At 34.1% G+C, this 19995-nt stretch overlaps 2 pseudogenes; both read right to left on the reverse strand.

Moving 5' to 3' along the window:
• Positions 1–7319: 7319 nt before the first annotated feature.
• On the reverse strand, positions 7320–8242 carry LOC112785803 (organic cation/carnitine transporter 4-like; annotated as a pseudogene).
• Positions 8243–9373: 1131 nt separating this feature from the next.
• LOC112785804 (organic cation/carnitine transporter 4-like) lies at positions 9374–19993 on the reverse strand (annotated as a pseudogene).
• Between the last annotated feature and the right edge of the window lie 2 nt (positions 19994–19995).

Here is a 19995-nt window from a genome sequence, read left to right on the forward strand (position 1 = left end):
TATTCTAAACAGATTTCATGTTATTCAGACAAAATATGATACAGGTAAATCATGATAACAAGATTTTATTAAATAATTCTTCTTATGTTTCAGAGGAGACATATCGACCTTCTGTCGATCGCAGGTCAGCTTCCTTCTCCCTGCAAAATAAGAAACAATTATTAGCAAAGAAAATACACTAAAATCTGAAATATACACCCCAACAAGACATACCCCTCTGCAGCAGATTTTTCATTGTTATCCCTTAACAATTCATCTAGATTTTCACTTCCTATTTCATATCTGTCACTACATTCATAAAAGAAGATGTTAACAAAAATAATTATGGTGATAGACGGTAATATAGCTTACGAAGTACTGTACCTATCATAGGATTCATCTTCTTCAGGAGATGAATGCTCAACAACAACCTTTTTCTTTTTGGATTGTGTTTTGGGTGGAAAAAACAAGTATGAATCAGAAATAAAAAATTAATTTTATCACAGAATATTATCCAAAGAAGTGCTTACTTTTTTGGTGTTCTTTGTGTCTTTTTCTTTTTTTTTTTTTGCTTTTTCACCGGTGATGATTCTTCGCTTCTATAAGTTAATAAGAGACACTTCAGTTAATACATGATATCTTGATAATTAAGCCAAAAGAAAGGAGTAATAATTTTAGAACATTACTCATCAGTTGATTCAGATTCTGAATCAGAATCCTCTTGACTCTTCTTTCTTTTTTTAGAGTCCATTCTGGAAGGCAAACAATCATTATTTAGAACATACTAAAGATATAAAATACACCCAAATGAATGCACAAGATACAACCAACTGAATGGACAATATACACCCAATACAACAAACGAAATACACCCAACATAATAAACAACATACACCCAACTTGATAAACAAAATACACCCAAATGGTTCCACAAAATACACCCAACTCGATAAAGAAAATACACCCAAGTATGGTACTTACTTTTTCCCCTTTTTGCTGGGTTGTTTTCTTGGTGAATCCTCTGAGTCTTCTTGAGTCTCAGACTCAAAGGTAGAACTGTCACTATCAGTTGTTTCTTTCTCCGAAGACGATGTTGAACTTGCCTTCTTTTTTTTGTTTTTTTGATTTCTTATTTTTTTTTCTTTTTTATCTATTTTTTTCATTTTCTCTCTTGTTTGCACCATCTTTATAATCCCCTGAAACATTAGATATTTTAGTTAGCAGCATTCAGGTAAATAAAATACACCCAACATATTATGTTCACTTACCATATTTTCCTCTCTTTCTGCCGTCATTCTTTCGTCCAACTGCTCCTTATTCTAGTTGGAAATCCAGGGTTTTGGTGGTCTTTCAGCCCTCTTCTTGCCTTTATTTTTAGAAAGATGAAAGTAAATTATCATCAGGGCAAAGAGGCAGCCATCAATTGCCTTTTTCTTTTTCTCCTTGTAGTCGGTTATGCCCTTGACGATAAAACTCAAAACATGCCCTCCCCAGTTTCGTTCTGTTATGGTGTCCATCTCAAAAATTGGGGCCAGGTGCACATGCGAGATTTTGTTTATTGTTGTTGGTAAAAGGAACGCCATCTGTATATAGAGGATGAAAATCCTCTTGAATATTAGGCGATCCTCTTCGTTACCAATGCCAATATCCATCATCTCATCTGTAAGACTTTTGAGGGTCATACCCTGGAATCTTCTAAAAATTTATTTGTCATCCTCAGAAAGTTTCTTATAATCGACTTTCTGAGGAAATAGATCTCCTACAAAAAGGAAAACAACATAGTATGAAAATCAGTTCAAATACACCCAAGCATCAACTAAAATACACCCAAGCATCAGTTAATATACAGCTATAATTTTTAGCGAGTTACCTGTTGCGTTGATGCCAAGCGCATCACCTATTTTTTTGGTGTTATTTTAAAAGAACCGTATCTGGTTTTCAGTCTGTTCTCCCCTAATTTGAAGTTGTTAGCCAGCTCCCTTAACACTTGGTGATGCACCCTTAGTGGTGGGATGTGCATCAAGCCACCGAATCCCAAATCCCTCACAATCGTTTTCTTCTCCCCACTCATGTTTCTGAATTTATCACTTAACAAATGTGTTGCACACTTAAGGTCTTTGGTTTGCTGTAAACAAAAATAAAATTATAGTCAAATATGTTTCTATTATATAAAACTGATTTCATCTAAGACATATATTTGTTCTTACATTTTTTCCAGCTTGGTTTCTCGCTGCCATTTTTTCTGAAATGAAAAATATACACATAGATATCAGTAAGATACACCCATAGATATGAGTCAGATACACCCATAGATATCAGTAAGATACACCCATAGATATGATTCAGATACACCCATATATATCAGTCAGATATCACTCAAACATGCATCAATATACAAGGTCAAGCAATATACACCCATGGACAAGCAAATATAAGAACAGTTGCAACTGCTGACTATTACAGTATATCAGTTCAGAAATATACACCCAACAAATTACCTCATATACACCCACCAAACTACGGAATATACCCCAAAAATTAGTTACCAGAAGAACTAGAACAACAAGAACAGTAACACCTAGAAGAACTAAGAAGAACAGTGTAACATAGAACCAAGAATAACATTAAAACCTAGAACAAGTAGAACATGATAAACTGTAAAATGAGACGTAGAGCAAGAAGAATAGTAAAATGTACAACAACGTAGAAGAACAGTAAAACCTAGTTCTTCAATTTCGAAATGTGAAAAATATACAGGAATGGTAATGTAACGTACCTTGAGTATTATAGCTTTGTTTTCTCTGGAGATTCTTGATCGAGAGTTCTATGTTGTGTTGATAGAATTTTCGAATCTTAGCGACGAGTTGTATATCTTCAGTATCGAATGATGCTCTAAAATGGAACGTTTGCTTTTTCTCTGAATGGCTTTGAGAAGTGGAAGAAGTGGAAGAGTCTGCCATTAAGGGGCGGTTTACGCGAAGCGTAACCGTTTGAGTGGAGCGCGTGAATGTTACGCTCCATTCAATATAATTCAGTGCGTGTGTGGAATGTTTGTGGGCTGGGGGCTTGTATCACTTGTAAGGCCTTATTGCTTGTATGTGTAGCAGACCCGTATGTTATAAATTATTGAAAAATTTAACCAGTTAAGCCGAAGTATATGAATGCTTCTATATTCAATAATATTAATTTGTCAATAAAAATATTTTTAGAATCTTGTTAACTAGATAGTATTCTAAATATATTATTTGCATTTAAAAAAATTAAATCAATTATTTAAATTTTATTATTATCAATACACTATACTATCTTTAATAAGAAAAAAATTAAAACAATAAAAATCTTTAATAAAACTAGACTAGTCCAACATCATATATGAACGGCCTAATTGTGAGTTATGACTTCCCACGTACAAAAGAGTACTAAGAGTATATATATAGGTAAATTCTACCAAACTCTCCCTAAAACAACATGTAAAATACCCTCTCTGATGTGGCACATTATAATTGGATGATTGTTTTTAACTTGAGTTAATTTAACCTAATGAGAGTAGATTCACATTTTTCCTCCTGAATCTCTGAGTTTTCATGGCGAAGCAGAAGCATGTGGCTCCTCTGAAAGACTCTGACCGTGAAGAAGAAGAAAATTAAATCATTTTTAAAAGCTTCTAGCCGATTACTTTAACAGTGGATGTGGCAGTGTGGCCATATTAGCATTAGCAAACATTTTTGCTGGTTTTTTTTTTGGCACAATTTGGCACTTAAATCTGTTCAAACATTTCTAGAATATGAGGTTGATCTTGACTCTTATGCATATAATGGGACAATCTATACATATGGTTATTGGCTGTGTGAAGCAGAAAGAATGATGTTTCGTTTAATCTCAATTACACTTGTTTCTTCTTCTATGAAAAATATAATTATGATGTGGAGGTGCAGTTTTTAATATTTTAATAAATTATATATTCACCTCTTTTAAATAATTTTTAATTATAAAATGATCTAACTATGGTTAAGATAGTATCCAATTATAAAGTGACACATCACAGAAGGTAATTTACATGTCATTTCAGAAAAGATACAGTAGAATTTATCATATATATATATACTAAAAAAATTAAACAATTTAACGTATTTGACAATAATTTTGTTAATATTTTTGGTTTGATATTGTAAATTTGTTATTCTATTTTACAATCACGTTCAAATGTTCAACTGATATACATATTAGCTCTATTTGTTCATAAATGCTGTAGCCAGCAATAGATTCAAGAGACTAAATTTTGTTGAGTGTAAATTGCGATAAAAGGGTAGCAGTTTATACTTTGAAAGAGTTTGAACGTAAAATGTAACAGGATATGACGAATTATGTGAAAATGAGTGAACTCCAATAGAGATATAGCCGTTTACATAGATATATAATTGCACACACATGTAATGAATTCTCCATTTTTGTATTTATGTAATTTTGAGATCTACTTGTTTTATTTATGTAAATTGTCCTATTATTAAGGGACAAGGAAAAAATAATAAAAAGCACTATATTATATATTCGCAAACCAAATCTTTTTCATATATATAGTTATTATTTGTTACTATGCTTTTGTGTTTGAAAATAGAAAAATACTCACATAAAATATATAAAAAATAGCAGTATATGATGAAAAATGTTAAATGAACACTAAAAAAAAAAGGCATGTCACCACATTTTTTTTGGCTACGCTTCAAAAGTTTGGCCGAAAGAGATCAATGGCCATGATTTTATGAGTTCCAAGAATACTGGCAACTATATTCTTTTCTATATGCAAATATTATAATTGCTGCTAAAATCTTTTAGCGACAACGCATAAGATGGTTAATGTCTAATTGCCGGTAAATGTATTAGCAGCTATTATTATTGCTGCTAAAAGTAAAATAAATTGTCGCTAAAAATAATTTTTCTTGTACTAGTCTGTATAATTAAAAAAAGAAACTTCAAATATATTATGTAATTTCTAAAATTAAGAGTTGGCTAAATCATTTGTTTAAAAAAATGCTCTATAATGTCATTTTTAAATTAGTCATTCACTAACGGTATCCGGCTATTGATCAAGAATAATATATGTAAAGAAAAAGTTGTGACTTATAATATGACAAACATATCCCCCAATCCAACAAAAAAAATCATGTCAAACGAGATTTTTTCACCTTAAATAAAAAAATTAAAAACTTTTTCAGGTATTTCCCAAAAATTTCTATAATATTATTTTTAAATTAGTCAATCAAAACCGTTATCCAGCTATTGATCAATAACAATATATGTAAATAAAAACTATGACTTCTAATATGACAAACACATCTCCTAACCCAACAAGAGAAACATGTCAAAGCAAGTTTTTCACCTTAAATAAAAATACTAAAATTTTTTAGGTATCACTAAAAAAAAATATTTCACATAAACGTTCTGTCAAAAGTCAAAACACATCATTTTCTCTCTTACAACTACAAATGCGTAAATTAGAAATTTAGAATTACTCTATAACCTTGGACTCTACCGAAATTTGATCACTGAAAAACAATATCAATAGAGATAACCATAATTTTTTTTTTAAATGGATTGGATAGTCTCCAATCCTAAACATTAAAAATTTACTCACACCACACTCACACACACAATACTTAAGAGTTTTATCCACTACTTGACTTAGCCAAATTTTCAACCATTATAAATTCACTCACACCACACTTTCACACACGCAAGTTTTGAATCATTACAAATCCATTCACACCACACTCGTTGATACACACAATATTCAAGGATTCTATCTACTACTTGGCCTAGCCAAGTCTGGAACTCGAGTACACTTGTTGCAAGATATACATGACCACCATCAGATTAAAGTTTGGCTTGAAGATGATGTTAAAAAGTTAATCTTAGTGGACTAATAATATCAAAAACATCAAACAAACCCAGCTTCCAACCCAGAGAATGTATCATACAGTGGTTGATTCAAAGTTTTTGGCAAATAAAATGCAAATATGCCACCTACAATCCCACACATAGCAAACTGTTGGGCCACCATGGGGAGCTCTTAACCACCGGAGAGATTTCGGGGTGAAATCAAGTAAGAGAATATAAAATGCGAAGGCACCACATCCAACTCAAAACTTTAAGGTAGTAAATTAATGGTCTTTCATCTTATAAACTCCTCACTCTTCCTTGCTTTCTTCAATGTGGGAATAATTTCACTTCTCCTCATACTTACAACATTAACAATCTCTCCCTCAAGTGTGAGTCTCCACATCAAGCAACAACTCCTCTTTAGCTCCTCCACACATATGAGTATTTGTTTATCACACCGCCACACCACACCGCAGGAGACACCGCCCGAACCACTTTTGTCAGAAAGACTTTCGATGCTTCACGTTGAATACTCCTTAAACCAAACCGATTAACCATCGGCTCTGATACCATTTGTTGGGCCACCGTGGGGAACTCTTTAACAACCGAAGAGATTTCAGGGAGGAATAAAGTGAGATAACATAAGATAAGAAGACAACACATCCAACTCAAAACCTTAAGGTAGTAAATTATTGGGTCTTTCATCCTATAAACTCCTCACTCTTCCTTGCTTTCTCAATGTGGGACTAATTTCACTACTCCTCACACTTGCAATATTAACAATCTCCTCCTCAAGTGTGAGTCTCCATATCAAGTAACAAATCCCCTCTAGCACTTCTACACATATGAGTATTTGTCCATCACACCGCCACACCACACTGCGGGACACGCCGCCTGAACCACCTTTGCCGGGAATTCAATGCTTCACCTTGAATACTCCTTCAACCAGACCGATTAACCATCAGCTCAGATACCACTTGTTGGGCCGCTTTGCGGAGCTCTTCACCACCGGAGAAACTTTGGAGAGGAATCAAGTGGTGTCTTCTCATCTTATGTTATCTCACTAGATTCCTCTCCGAAGTCTCTTCGCTGGTTAAAAGCTCCCCACGGTGACCCAAAAAGTGGTATCAGAGCCGATGGTTAATCGTTCTCATTTAAGGAGTATTCAATGTGAAGCATCGAAAGTCTTCCCGGCAAAGATGGTCCAAATGGCGTGTTCTGCGGTGTGGTGCAGCGATGTGATGGACAAATACTCATAAGTATGGAGGAGCTAGAGGAGAGTTGTTGCTTGATGTGGAGACCCACACTTGATGGAAAGATCGTTAATGTTGCAAGTGTTAGAAGTAGTGAAATTAGTCCCACATTGAAGAAAGCAACAAAGAGTGAGGAGTTTATAAGATGAGAGATCCAATAACTTAGTTCCTTAAGGTTTTGAGTTGGATGTGATGTCTTCTCATCTTATGTTATCTCACTTGATTCCTCACCATTGTACTGAACAACTCCGCCGTGTAGATAAATAATAAGTTATAAGTTACCGCCATCCCAAATATCCCTAAAATACCATACAGCATTCTAATTAACTTCCACACTCTAACATTCCTCAATAAACTACCTAACAAACAAAACAAACCACTGAAGCACATTGTCCCTATTGCCAATGGCTTTCTCCCAAACTTTTCTGACAAAATCGCCGTTAACCGATACGCCGGTATCTCCGCCACCGCATTCAGCACCACGTTCATGCTCAGACCATAGTACACAACAGCGCAAAAGAAGTTAATTGCCACCATTAGAATCAACCTTATTCTAGTGACTGGGGATCGAAGCATGTCAACGATAGAACCCCCAACTGCATCTTTGTTTTCCAAAGGCTTGTTCTTATAAGTCCAGGTTAGTGCTTCTATTTTTGCTTCTACTTCTACTTTGACTTCTTCGTCGAGTGCAAGAAGAACACCACTAAGGAGGTGTTTTCGATTGGTGGAAGCGATGGTGGACATGATTTTTATGGCTTCGGTTACTCTTCCGCAAACAAGGTACCATCTAGGAGACTCTGAGAGGAAAGGGACAATGAGGATCAAGAAGAGAATGGAGGGGATGGGGACGCAATGTAAAGCTTGCGCCAAGTTTGGAAGACATAGGCAACAGCGGAGAGGATGGCAATACCGATGGAGAAGAAGTAGAAGGTGGACATTCTGGCGATGCCACATTTTGTGGGGCCGATGGTATCGGTGGCAAGGATGAATGCACATAGGCCAACGCCACCGGTGCTAAAGCCGGTGAGGCAGCCAAAGATGGCGTTTAAGGCACAAACCACCATTAGTGAGCCTTTCCTTCCAAGGAAAATGTCTGACAGGTGACCAAATATCCCGACACCTGAAAGTACAAATTAATTCTATGATTAAACAACAACAATAATAATAATATTAGTAATAAATCATATTTTACATTGATATCAAAATTACTTTCATAATTTTGAACCTACATAATTTCTCTTTTTTGTTTGGTTCTTTTTATGAGTATTTTGAATATGCAAGTATATATATTGGAGAAGAATATATTTTGGAATTAAGTTTTTAGTTTATGAAAATACTTTTACATTAAGAAAGTGTTCAGAATTATTCAAAAAAAAATCTAATTATATTATGGTATCTTTTATGTAAATTTAAAAACAAAATATTTTCTATTTTCATTTATTAAAATATTTTGTTATTAAATATTATATATAGTCTAAGATAGAAAATATTTATTTTTCTAGTAATGCAAATATTTTAAGGAAAACACGAAAAGTTTATATTTTTTAATTTTAAAATTGGACTAACAATAATATTTTTTAATGTTATCAGGACTTTGTATGTTTTACTATGAAATAGAGTTGGATAATTAGATTTAAGGGTTCACAAATCTAAATGTCAAATGTATAGTAGGTGTCTTCTTATCTTATGTTACCTTACTTGATTCCTCCTCGAAGTCTCTCCGGTGGTTAAGAACTCCCCACGGTGGCTCAACAAGTGGTATCAGAGCCAATGGTTAATCAGTCTGGTTTAAGAAGTATTAAATGTGAGGCATCGAAAGTCTTCCTGGCAATGGTGGTCCGGGCGGCGTGTCCTGCGGTGTGGTGCGACGATGTGATGGACAAATACTTATATGTATGGGGGAGCTAGAGGGGAATTGTTGCTTGATGTAGAGACTCACACTTGAGGGAAATATTGTTAATGTTGTAAGTGTTAGGAGTAGTGAAATTAGTCCCACATTGAAGAAAGCAACGAAGAGTGAGGAGTTTATAAGATTAGAGACCCAATAACTTAGTACCTTAAGGTTTTAAGTTGGATGTGGTGTCTTCTCATCTTATGTTGTCTCACTTTATTCCTCCCCGAAGTCTCTCCAATGGTTAAAGAGCTCCCCACGGTGGCCCAACAAGTGGTATAAGAGCCAATGGTTAATCCGTCTGGTTTAAGTAGTATTCAAGGTGAAGCATCGAAAGTCTTCCCGGTCCGGACGGCGTGTCCCGCGATGAACAACCCCCATTTGTCCCACCTACATCGCGTCCCCTAGCGCGGCGTTCCTCACCACTGTAGGGAACAACTCCGCCGTATAAATAAACAATAAGTTGTAAGTTACCGCCTTCCCAAATATCTCCAAAAAACCACACACCATTCTAACTAACTTCCACACTCCAACATTCCCCAATAAAAAACCTAACAAACAAAACAAACCACTGAAGCACATTGTCCCTATTGCCAACGGCTTTCTCCTAAGCTTTTCCAACAAAACCGCCATTAACCCATACGCCGGCATCTCCGCCACCGCATTCAGCCCTACGTTCATGTAGAGGTTAGTATCAAGATTCACCACGTTCATGCGTAGACCATAGTACACAACAGCGCAAAAGAAGTTAATTGACACCATTAGAATCAACCTTATTCTAGTGACTGGGGATTGAAACACGTCAACAATAGAACCCCCAAATGCATCTATATTTTCCAAAGGCTTGTTCTTATAAGTCAAGGTTAGTGCTTCTGTTTTTTCTTCTGCTTCTACTTCGACTTCTTCGTCGAGTGCAAGAAGAACACTACTAGGGAGGTGTTTCCCATTGGTGGAAGCAATGGTGGACATGATTTTAATGACTTCGGTTACTCTTCCGCGAACAAGGTACCATCTAGGAGACTTTGAGAGGAAAGGGACAACGAGAATCAAGAAGAGAAGGAGGGGATGGGGGATGCAATGTAAAGCTCGTGCCATGTTTGGAAGACATAGGCAACGGCGGAGAGGATGGCAATGCCGATGGAGAAGAAGTAAAAGATGGACATTCCGGCGATGCCACGTTTTGTGGGGCCGATGGTATCAGTGGCAAGGACGAATGCACATAGGCCAATGCCACCTAGAGGTGTTCATGGATCGGATCGTATCCGCAGATCCACGGTAAATATTCGCATTCGATCAGAAAATTGCGGATACGTTCCGATCCGCAAATTGATCGGATCCGATCCGATCCGATCCGCAGATCTGCACAATAATAATTAAATATATATATATATATATATGTGTGTGTGTGTGTGTGTGTGTGTGTGTGTGTGTGTGTGTGTTTGGTATTATATTTACGTGTTTGTATGTTTTAGTTAGTAATTATTATTCATATATTGTATTATTTTATTTTTGTTATTTAGAAAGAGTTTGATTAAAAATATTTTAGGAATAAATAAGTTTAAAAGTATGAAAGAAATATTTTTATTGAATTTTTTTACATAGAAATATGATTAAAAAGAGAAGGTTTAATTATGCGGATATATCCGATATCCGATCCGATCCGATGAAAATTGTGCGGATCGGATCGAATTTTTGGCCATATCTGATCCAATCCGATTCGCGGACACCCCTAATGCCACCGGTGTTAAAGCCGGTAAAGAGACAGAGAATGACATAGATCCAATAGTTTAGGGAAAATACTGTGAGACAACCAAAGATGACGTTTAAGGCACAAACCACCATTAGTGAGCCTTTTCTTCCAAGAAAAGAGTCTGACAGGTGACCAAATATTCTGGCACCTGAAAGTACAAATTAATTCTATGATTAAACAACAAAAACAACAATAATACTAGTAATAAATCATATTTTACATTGATATCAAAATTACATTAATAATTTTGAACCTACATAATTTCTCTTTTTTGTTTTGTTCTTTTTATGTGTATTTTGAATATGCAAGTATATATATTGGAGAAGAATATATTTTGGAATTAAGCTTTTAGTTTCTGAAAATACTTATACATTAAGAAAGTGTTTAGAATTATTCAAAAAAAATCTAATTATATTATGGTATCTTTTATGTAAATTTAAAAACAAAAAAAATTTCTATTTTCATTTATTAAAATATCTTGTTATTAAATATTATATATAGTCTAAGATAGAAAATATTTATTTTCCTAGTAATGCAAATATTTTAAGGAAAACACGATAAGTTTATACTTTTTAATTTTAAAATTGGACTAAAAATAATATTTTTTAATGTTATCAGGACTTGTTATGTTTTAATATGAAATAGAGTTGGATAATTAGATTTAAGGGTTCAGAAATCTAAATGTCAAATTTATAGTAGGTGTCTTCTCATCTTATGATATCTCACTTCAATCCTCCCTAAAGTCTCTCCGGTGGTTAAGAGTTCCCCACGGTAGCCAAACAAATGGTATCAGAGCCGATGGTTAATCGGTCTGATTTAAAGAGTAGTATCAGCCACATATTCACATACTTAATATTGATAATACATTGTAGTATTACAATTAATGCATAACCCCTGCCACATATAACAACTTGAGTTTTTGAAAATTAAATAATGAGTAATTTACAATTTATTATATTTGTTAAGAATTTTATTTAAAGAAAATTATTTTTATAAAAGTAATTAAATTAAATTTTATGATACTTTAAATTTAAAATCTATTAATATTTTGAAATAATTTTTATTATAATGAGATATTTTGAAAAAAAAAAAAGAATTATTATTATTATTATTATTATTATTATTATTATTATTATTATTATTATTATTATTATTATTATTATTATTATTATCATTATTATTATTATTACTAACTAACCAACCATATATCTGACAAAGAATAAGGACTGGACGAATCCAACTTTAAATTTGTCGCCACAAACAAGTTTCTACTCCGACACGGTGGCTCTGCCGTGTCCACCAACATACTCCCGCTCCTCCGGCTGGATCCCGCAGGTGCTCCTAACCGCTCCGTAGGCGGCGGCGGTGCATCGCCACTCCAGTTCGCGGTCTGCAAAGATCATGGCCATGGTGTGGCAGGCCTCCAGTACCCATGCGAGACTTGTAAAGATGAAGTGTCTCAACTGTCATTTTTCAAATTCTTCGCAGTACTTCCAGAGCATCTCATCGATGCAGAGCTTCTCCATCTCCACCTTCCTCGCTGCCGTCGTCACCACCAGCGTACGAAGCTCGTCATAGTTCGAGGACAACGTCGTTACCATTTCAAATGCCTCTTAGCACAGATGTATGAAACTTGTGTTAATTAGCTAGTGTGTAGGTGAGAAAAGGAGAGGCAGAGATATTAGAGAGTGATTGGGTTATTTATAGTTTCAGAGGGCGCCATTTAAAAGAAATTTCTGAATGTCTTTGGGGGAAGTGCTTCACATGGCAGATTTTTCATTGTAAAACTAAGAAGTGTTAGTTTGGTTTATTTTTTAATTTGGTTTAGTTTTATTTTAATTGTATTTTATGTATTGAATTGGATAACAAACTTTAAGGTTTTATGGTCCAAATAATTTAAAAAGCTCATCTAAAAGGTCGTGGGTTCTAGTTTCTCTATCTTTGGTAAAAAAAAAAATTTAAAAAGCGAATGAGCTATAGTTCAAATGACATAATCTTTTCATACTCATTTAGAGGTTGTGGGTTTGAGTCTTCCTATCTGTGCTTTCTTTTTAAAATTATTTATAATTTAAAATTTAAAAAATAAAATTAATTAAATTTTAATATTTGTTATTGTTAATTTGTCAAAACTAGTTTAATAAAAACACGATATGTTTATACTTGTTAATTTTAAAATTGGACTAAAAATAATATTTTTAATATTATCAGGACTTGGTATGTTTTACTACGAAATAGAGTTGGATAATTAGATTTAAGAGTTCACAAATCTAAATGTCAAATTTATAGTTGGTGTTCTCTCATCTTATGTTATCTCACTTAATTTCTCTCCGAAGTCTCTTCGGTAGTTAAGAGCTCCCCACGGTGGCCAAACAAATGGTATCAGAGTCGATGGTTAATCGGTCTAGTTTGAAGAGTAGTATCAGCCACATATTCACATACTTAATATTGATAATACATTGTAGTATTTCAATAATGCATAACCCCTGCCACATATAACAACTTGAGTTTTTGAAAATTAAATAATGAGTAATTTACAATTTATTATATTTGTTAAGAATTTTATTTAAAGAAAATTATTTTTTTAAAGTAATTAAATTAAATTTTATGATACTTTCAATTTAAAATCTATTAATATTTTGAAATAATTTTTATTATAACGAGATATTTTGAAAAAAAGAAAAAAGAATTATTATTATTATTAGTATTATCATTATTATTATTATTATTACTAACTAACCAACCATATATCCGACAAAGAATAAGGACTGGACGAGTCCAACTTTAAATTTGTCACCGCAAACAAGTTCCCACTCCGACACGGTGGCGCTGCCGTGTCCACCAACCTACTCCCGCTCCTCCGACTGGATCCCGCAGGTGCACCCAACCGCTCCGTAGGCGCCAGCGGTGCATTGCCACTCCGGCTCGCGGTCTGCGAAGATCATGACCATGGTGTGGCAGGCCTCCAGTGCCCACGCGAGGTTTATGAAGATGAAGTGTCTCAACTGTCATTTTTCAAACTCTTCGCAGTACTTTCAGAGCATCTCATCGATGCAGAGCTTCTCCATGTCCACCTTCCTCGCTGCCATCGACACCAGCAGCGTACGAAGCTCGTCATAGTTCGAGGACAACGTCGTTACCATTTTAAAACCCTCTTAGCACAGATGTATGAAACTTGTGTTAATTAGCTAGTGTGTGGGTGAGAAAAGGAGAGACAGAGAGATTAGAGAGTGATTGGGTTATTTATAGTTTAAGAGGGCGCCATTTAAAAGAAGTTTCTGAATGTCTTTGGGGGAAGTGCTTCACGTGGCAGGTTTTTCATTGTAAAACTAAAATGTGTTAGTTTGGTTTATTTTTTAATTTGGTTTAGTTTTATTTTAATTGTATTTTATGTATTGAATTGGATAACAAACTTTAAGGTTCTATGGTCCAAATAATTTAAAAAGCTCATCTAAAAGGTCGCGGGTTCGAGTTTCTCTATCTTTGGTTAAAAAAAATTTAAAAAGCAAATGAGCTATAGTTCAAATGACATAATCTTTTCATACTCATTTAGAGGTTGTGGGTTTGAGTCTCCCTATCTCTGCTTTCTTTTTAAAATTATTTATAATTTAAAATTCAAAAAATAAATTAATTAAATTTTGATATTTGTTATTGTTAATTTGTCAAAACTAGTTTAATAAAAACACGATAAGTTTATACTTCTTAATTTTAAAATTGGACTAAAAATAATATTTTTTAATATTATCAGGACTTGGTATATTTTACTATGAAATAGTGTTGGATAATTAGTTTTAAGGGTTCACAAATCTAAATGTCAAATTTATAGTTGGTGTCCTCTCATCTTATGTTATCTCACTTAATTCCTCTCCGAAGTCTCTTCGGTAGTTAAGAGCTCTCCACGGTGGCCAAACAAATGGTATCAGAGCCGATGGTTAATCGGTCTAGTTTAAAGAGTAGTATCAGCCACATATTCACATACTTAATATTGATAATACATTGTAGTATTTCAATTAATGCATAAACCCTGCCATATATAGCAACTTGAGTTTTTGAAAATTAAATAATGAGTAATTTACAATTTATTATATTTGTTAAGAATTTTATTTAAAAAAATTATTTTTTTTAAAAGTAATTAAATTAAATTTAAAATCTATTAATATTTTGAAATAATTTTATTATAACGAGATATTTTGAAAAAAAAGAATTATTATTATTAGTATTATCATTATTATTATTATTACTAACTAACCAACCATATATCCGACAAAGAAAAAGGACTGGACGAGTCCAACTTTAAATTTGTCTCCACAAACAAGTTCCCACTCCGACACAGTGGCGCTGCCGTGTCCACCAACCTACTCCCGCTCCTCCGACTGGATCCCACAGGTGCTCCCAACCGCTCCGTAGGCGCCGGCGGTGCATCACCACTCCGTCTCGCTGTCTGCGAAGATCATGACCATGGTGCGGCAGGCCTCCAGTGCCGACGCGAGGCTTGTGAAGATGAAGTGTCTCAACAGTCATTTTTCAAACTCTTCGCCTTACTTTCGGAGCATCTCATCGATGCAGAGCTTCTCCATCTCCACCTTCCTCGCTGCCGTCGTCACCAGCTGCGTACGAAGCTCGTCATAGTTCGAGGACAACGTCGTTACAATTTCAAAACCCTCTTAGCACAGATGTATGAAACTTGTGTTCATTAGCTAGTGTCTGGGTGAGAAAAGGAGAGGCAGAGAGATTAGAGAGTGATTGGGATATTTATAGTTTCAGAGGGCGCCATTTAAAAGAAGTTTCTGAATGTCTTTGGGGGAAGTGCTTCACGTGGCAGGTTTTTCATTGTAAAACTAAAAAATGTTAGTTTGGTTTATTTTTTAATTTGGTTTAGTTTTATTTTAATTATATTTTATGTATTGAATTGGATAACAAACTTTAAGGTTCTATGGTCCAAATAATTTAAAAAGCTCAGCTAAAAAGTCGCGGGTTCGAGTTTCTCTATCTTTGGTTAAAAAAAATTAAAAAGCGGATGAGCTATAGTTCAAATGACATAATCTTTTCATACTCATTTAGAGGTTGTGGGTTTGAGTCTCCCAATCTCTGCTTTCTTTTTAAAATTATTTATAATTTAAAATTGAAGAAATAAATTAATTAAATTTTGATATTTGTTATTGTTAATTTTTCAAAACTAGTTTAATAAAAACACGATAAGTTTATACTTTTTAATTTTAAAATTGGACTAAAAATAATATTTTTTAATATTATCAGGACTTGGTATGTTTTACTATGAAATAGTGTTGGATAATTAGATTTAAGGGTTCACAAATCTAAATGTCAAATTTACAGTTGGGGTCCTCTCATCTTATGTTATCTCACTTAATTCATCTCCGAAGTCTCTTCGGTCATTAAGAGCTCCCCACGGTGGCCAAACAAATGGTATCAGAGCCGATGGTTAATCGGTCTAGTTTAAAGAGTAGTATCAGCCACATATTCACATACTTAATATTGATAATACATTGTAGTATTTCAATTAATGCATAACCCCTGCCACATATAACAACTTGAGTTTTTGAAAATTAAATAATGAGTAATTTACAATTTATTATATTTGTTAAGAATTTTATTTAAAGAAAATTATTTTTTTTAAAAGTAATTAAATTACATTTTATGATACTTTAAATTTAAAATCTATTAATATTTTGAAATAATTTTATTATAACGAGATATTTTCAAAAAAAGAAAAAAGAATTATTATTATTATTAGTATTATCATTATTATTATTATTATTACTAACTAACCAACCATATATCCGACAAAGAATAAGGACTGGACGAGTCCAACTTTAAATTTGTCGCCGCAAACAAGTTTCCACTCCGACACGGTGGCGCTGCCGTGTCCACCAACCTACTCCCGCTCCTCCGACTGGATCCCACAGGTGCTCCCAACCGCTCCGTAGGCGCCGGCGGTGCATCGCCACTCCGTCTCGCGGTCTGCGAAGATCATGACCATGGTGTGGTAGGCCTCCAATGCCCACGCGAGGCTTGTGAAGATGAAGTGTCTCAACTGTCATTTTTCAAACTCTTCGCAGTACTTTCAGAGCATCTCATCGATTCAGATCTTCTCCATCTCCACCTTCATCGCTGCCGTCGTCACCAGCAGCGTACGAAGCTCGTCATAGTTTGAGGACAACGTCATTACCATTTCAAAATCCTCTTAGCACAGATGTATGAAACTTGTGTTAATTAGCTAGTGTGTGGGTGAGAAAAGGAGAGGCAGAGAGATTAGTGAGTGATTGGGTTATTTATAGTTTCAGAGGGCGCTATTTAAAAGAAGTTTCTGAATGTTTTTGTCGGAAGTGCTTCACGTGGCAGGTTTTTCATTATAAAACTAAAAAGTGTTAGTTTGGTTTATTTTTTAATTTGGTTTAGTTTTATTTTAATTGTATTTTATGTATTGAATTGGATAACAAACTTTAAGGTTCTATGGTCCAAATAATTTAAAAAGCTCATCTAAAAGGTCGCGGGTTCGAGTTTCTCTATCTTTGGTTAAAAAAAATTTAAAAAGCAAATGAGCTATAGTTCAAATGACATAATCTTTTCATACTCATTTAGAGGTTGTGGGTTCGAGTCTCCCTATCTCTGCTTTCTTTTTAAAATTATTTATAATTTAAAATTCAAAAAATAAATTAATTAAATTTTGATATTTGTTATTGTTAATTTGTCAAAACTAGTTTAATAAAAACGCGATAAGTTTATACTTCTTAATTTTAAAATTGGACTAAAAATAATATTTTTTAATATTATCAGGACTTGGTATGTTTAACTATGAAATAGTGTTGGATAATTAGTTTTAAGGGTTCACAAATCTAAATGTCAAATTTATAGTTGGTGTCCTCTCATCTTATGTTATCTCACTTAATTCCTCTCCGAAGTCTCTTCGGTACTTAAGAGCTTCCCACGGTGGCCAAACAAATGGTATCAGAGCCGATGGTTAATCGGTCTAGTTTAAAGAGTAGTACAGCCACATATTCACATACTTAATATTGATAATACATTGTAGTATTTCAATTAATGCATAACCACTGCCACATATAGCAACTTGAGTTTTTAAAAATTAAATAATGAATAATTTACAATTTATTATATTTGTTAAGAATTTTATTTAAAAAAATTATTTTTTTAAAAGTAATTAAATTAAATTTTATAATACTTTAAATTTAAAATCTAATAATATTTTGAAATTATTTTTATTATAACAAGATATTTTGAAAAAAAGAAAAAAGAATTATTATATATTATTATTATTAGTATTATCATTACTATTATTATTACTAACTAACCAACCATATATCCGACAAAGAATAAGGACTGGACGAGTCCAACTTTAAATTTGTCGCCACAAACAAGTTCCCACTCCGACACGGTGGCGCTGCCGTGTCCGCCAACCTACTCCCGCTCTTCCGGCTGGATCCCGCACGTGCTCCCAACCGCTCCGTAGGCGGCGGCAGTGCATCGCCATTCCAGCTCGCGGTCTGTGAAGATCATGACCATGGTGTGGCAGTCCTCCAGTGACCACGCGAGGCTTGTGAAGATGAAGTGTCTCAACTGTCATTTTTCAAACTCTCTGCAGTACTTTCAGAGTATCTCATCGATGTAGAGCTTCTCCATCTCAACCTTCCTCGCTGCCGTCGTCACTAGTAGCTTACGAAGCTCGTCATAGTTCGAGGACAACGTCGTACCATTTCAAAACCCTCTTAGCACATATGTATGAAATTTGTGTTAATTAGCTAGTGTGTAGGTGAGAAAAGGAGAGGCGGAGAGATTAGAGAGTGATTGGGTTATTTATAGTTTCAGAGGGCGCCATTTATAAGAAGTTTCTGAATGTCTTTGGCGGAAGTGCTTCACGTGGCAGGTTTTTCATTGTAAAACTAAAAAGTGTTAGTTTGGGTTATTTTTTAATTTGGTTTAGTTTTATTTTAATTGTATTTTATGTATTGAATTGGATAACAAATTTTAAAGTTCTATGGTTCAAATAATTTAAAAAGCTCATCTAAAAGGTCGCAGGTTCAAGTTTCTCTATCTTTGGTAAAAAAAAAAATTTAAAAAGCGAATGAGCTATAGTTCAAATGACATAATCTTTTCATACTCATTTAGAAGTTGTTCTGCTTTCTTTTTAAAATTATTTATAATTTAAAATTTAAAAAATAAAATTAATTAAATTTTGATATTTGTTATTGTTAATTTGTCAAAACTAGTTTAATAAAAACACGATAAGTTTATACTTTTTAATTTTAAAATTGGACTAAACATAATATTTTTTAATGTTATCAGGACTTGGTATGTTTTACTATGAAATAGAGTTGGATAATTAGATTTAAGGGTTCACAAATCTAAATGTCAAATTTATAGTTGGTGTCCTCACATCTTATGTTATCTCACTTAATTCCTCTCCGAAGTCTCTTCGGTAGTTAAGAGCTCCCCACGGTTGCCCAACAAGTGGTATCGGAGCCGATGATTAATTGGTCTAGTTTAAAGAGTAGTATCAGCCACATATTTACATACTTAAGATTGATAATACATTGTAATATTACAATTAATGCATAACCCCTGTAACATATAACAACTTGAGTTTTTGAAAATGAAATAATGAGTAATTTACGATTTATTATATTTGTTAAGAATTTTATTTAAAGAAATTATTTTTTTTAAAAGTATTAACTTTAAATTTTATGATACTTTAAATTTAAAATCTATTAATATTTTAAAATAATTTTTATTATAACGAGAGATTTTGAAAAAAAAAAGAATTATTATTATTATTAGCATTATCATTATTATTATTATTACTAGCTAACTAATCATATATCCAACAAAGAATAAGGACTGGACGAGTCCAATTTTAAATTTGTCGCTACAAACAAGTTCCCACTCCGATACGGTGGCGCTGTCGCGTCCACCAACCCACTCCCGCTCCTCCGGCCAGATCCCGCAGGTGCTCCCAACTGCTCCGCAGGCGGCGGCGGTGCATCGCCACTCCGGCTCGCGGTTTGCGAAGATCATGACCATAGTGTGGCAGGCCTCCAACGCCCACGCGAGGGTTGTAACGATGAAGTATCTCAATTATCATTTTCCAAACTCTCCGCAGTACTTTTAGAGCATCTCATCGATGCAGAGCTTCTCCATTTTTGCCTTCCTCGCCGTCGTCGTTGCCAACAGCATACGGAGCTCGTCGTAGTTCGAAGACAGCGTCGTTGCCATTT

The sequence above is a fragment of the Arachis hypogaea genome, chromosome 20 (assembly GCF_003086295.3).
Source record: "Arachis hypogaea cultivar Tifrunner chromosome 20, arahy.Tifrunner.gnm2.J5K5, whole genome shotgun sequence".
Classification (NCBI taxonomy): Eukaryota; Viridiplantae; Streptophyta; class Magnoliopsida; order Fabales; family Fabaceae; genus Arachis; species Arachis hypogaea.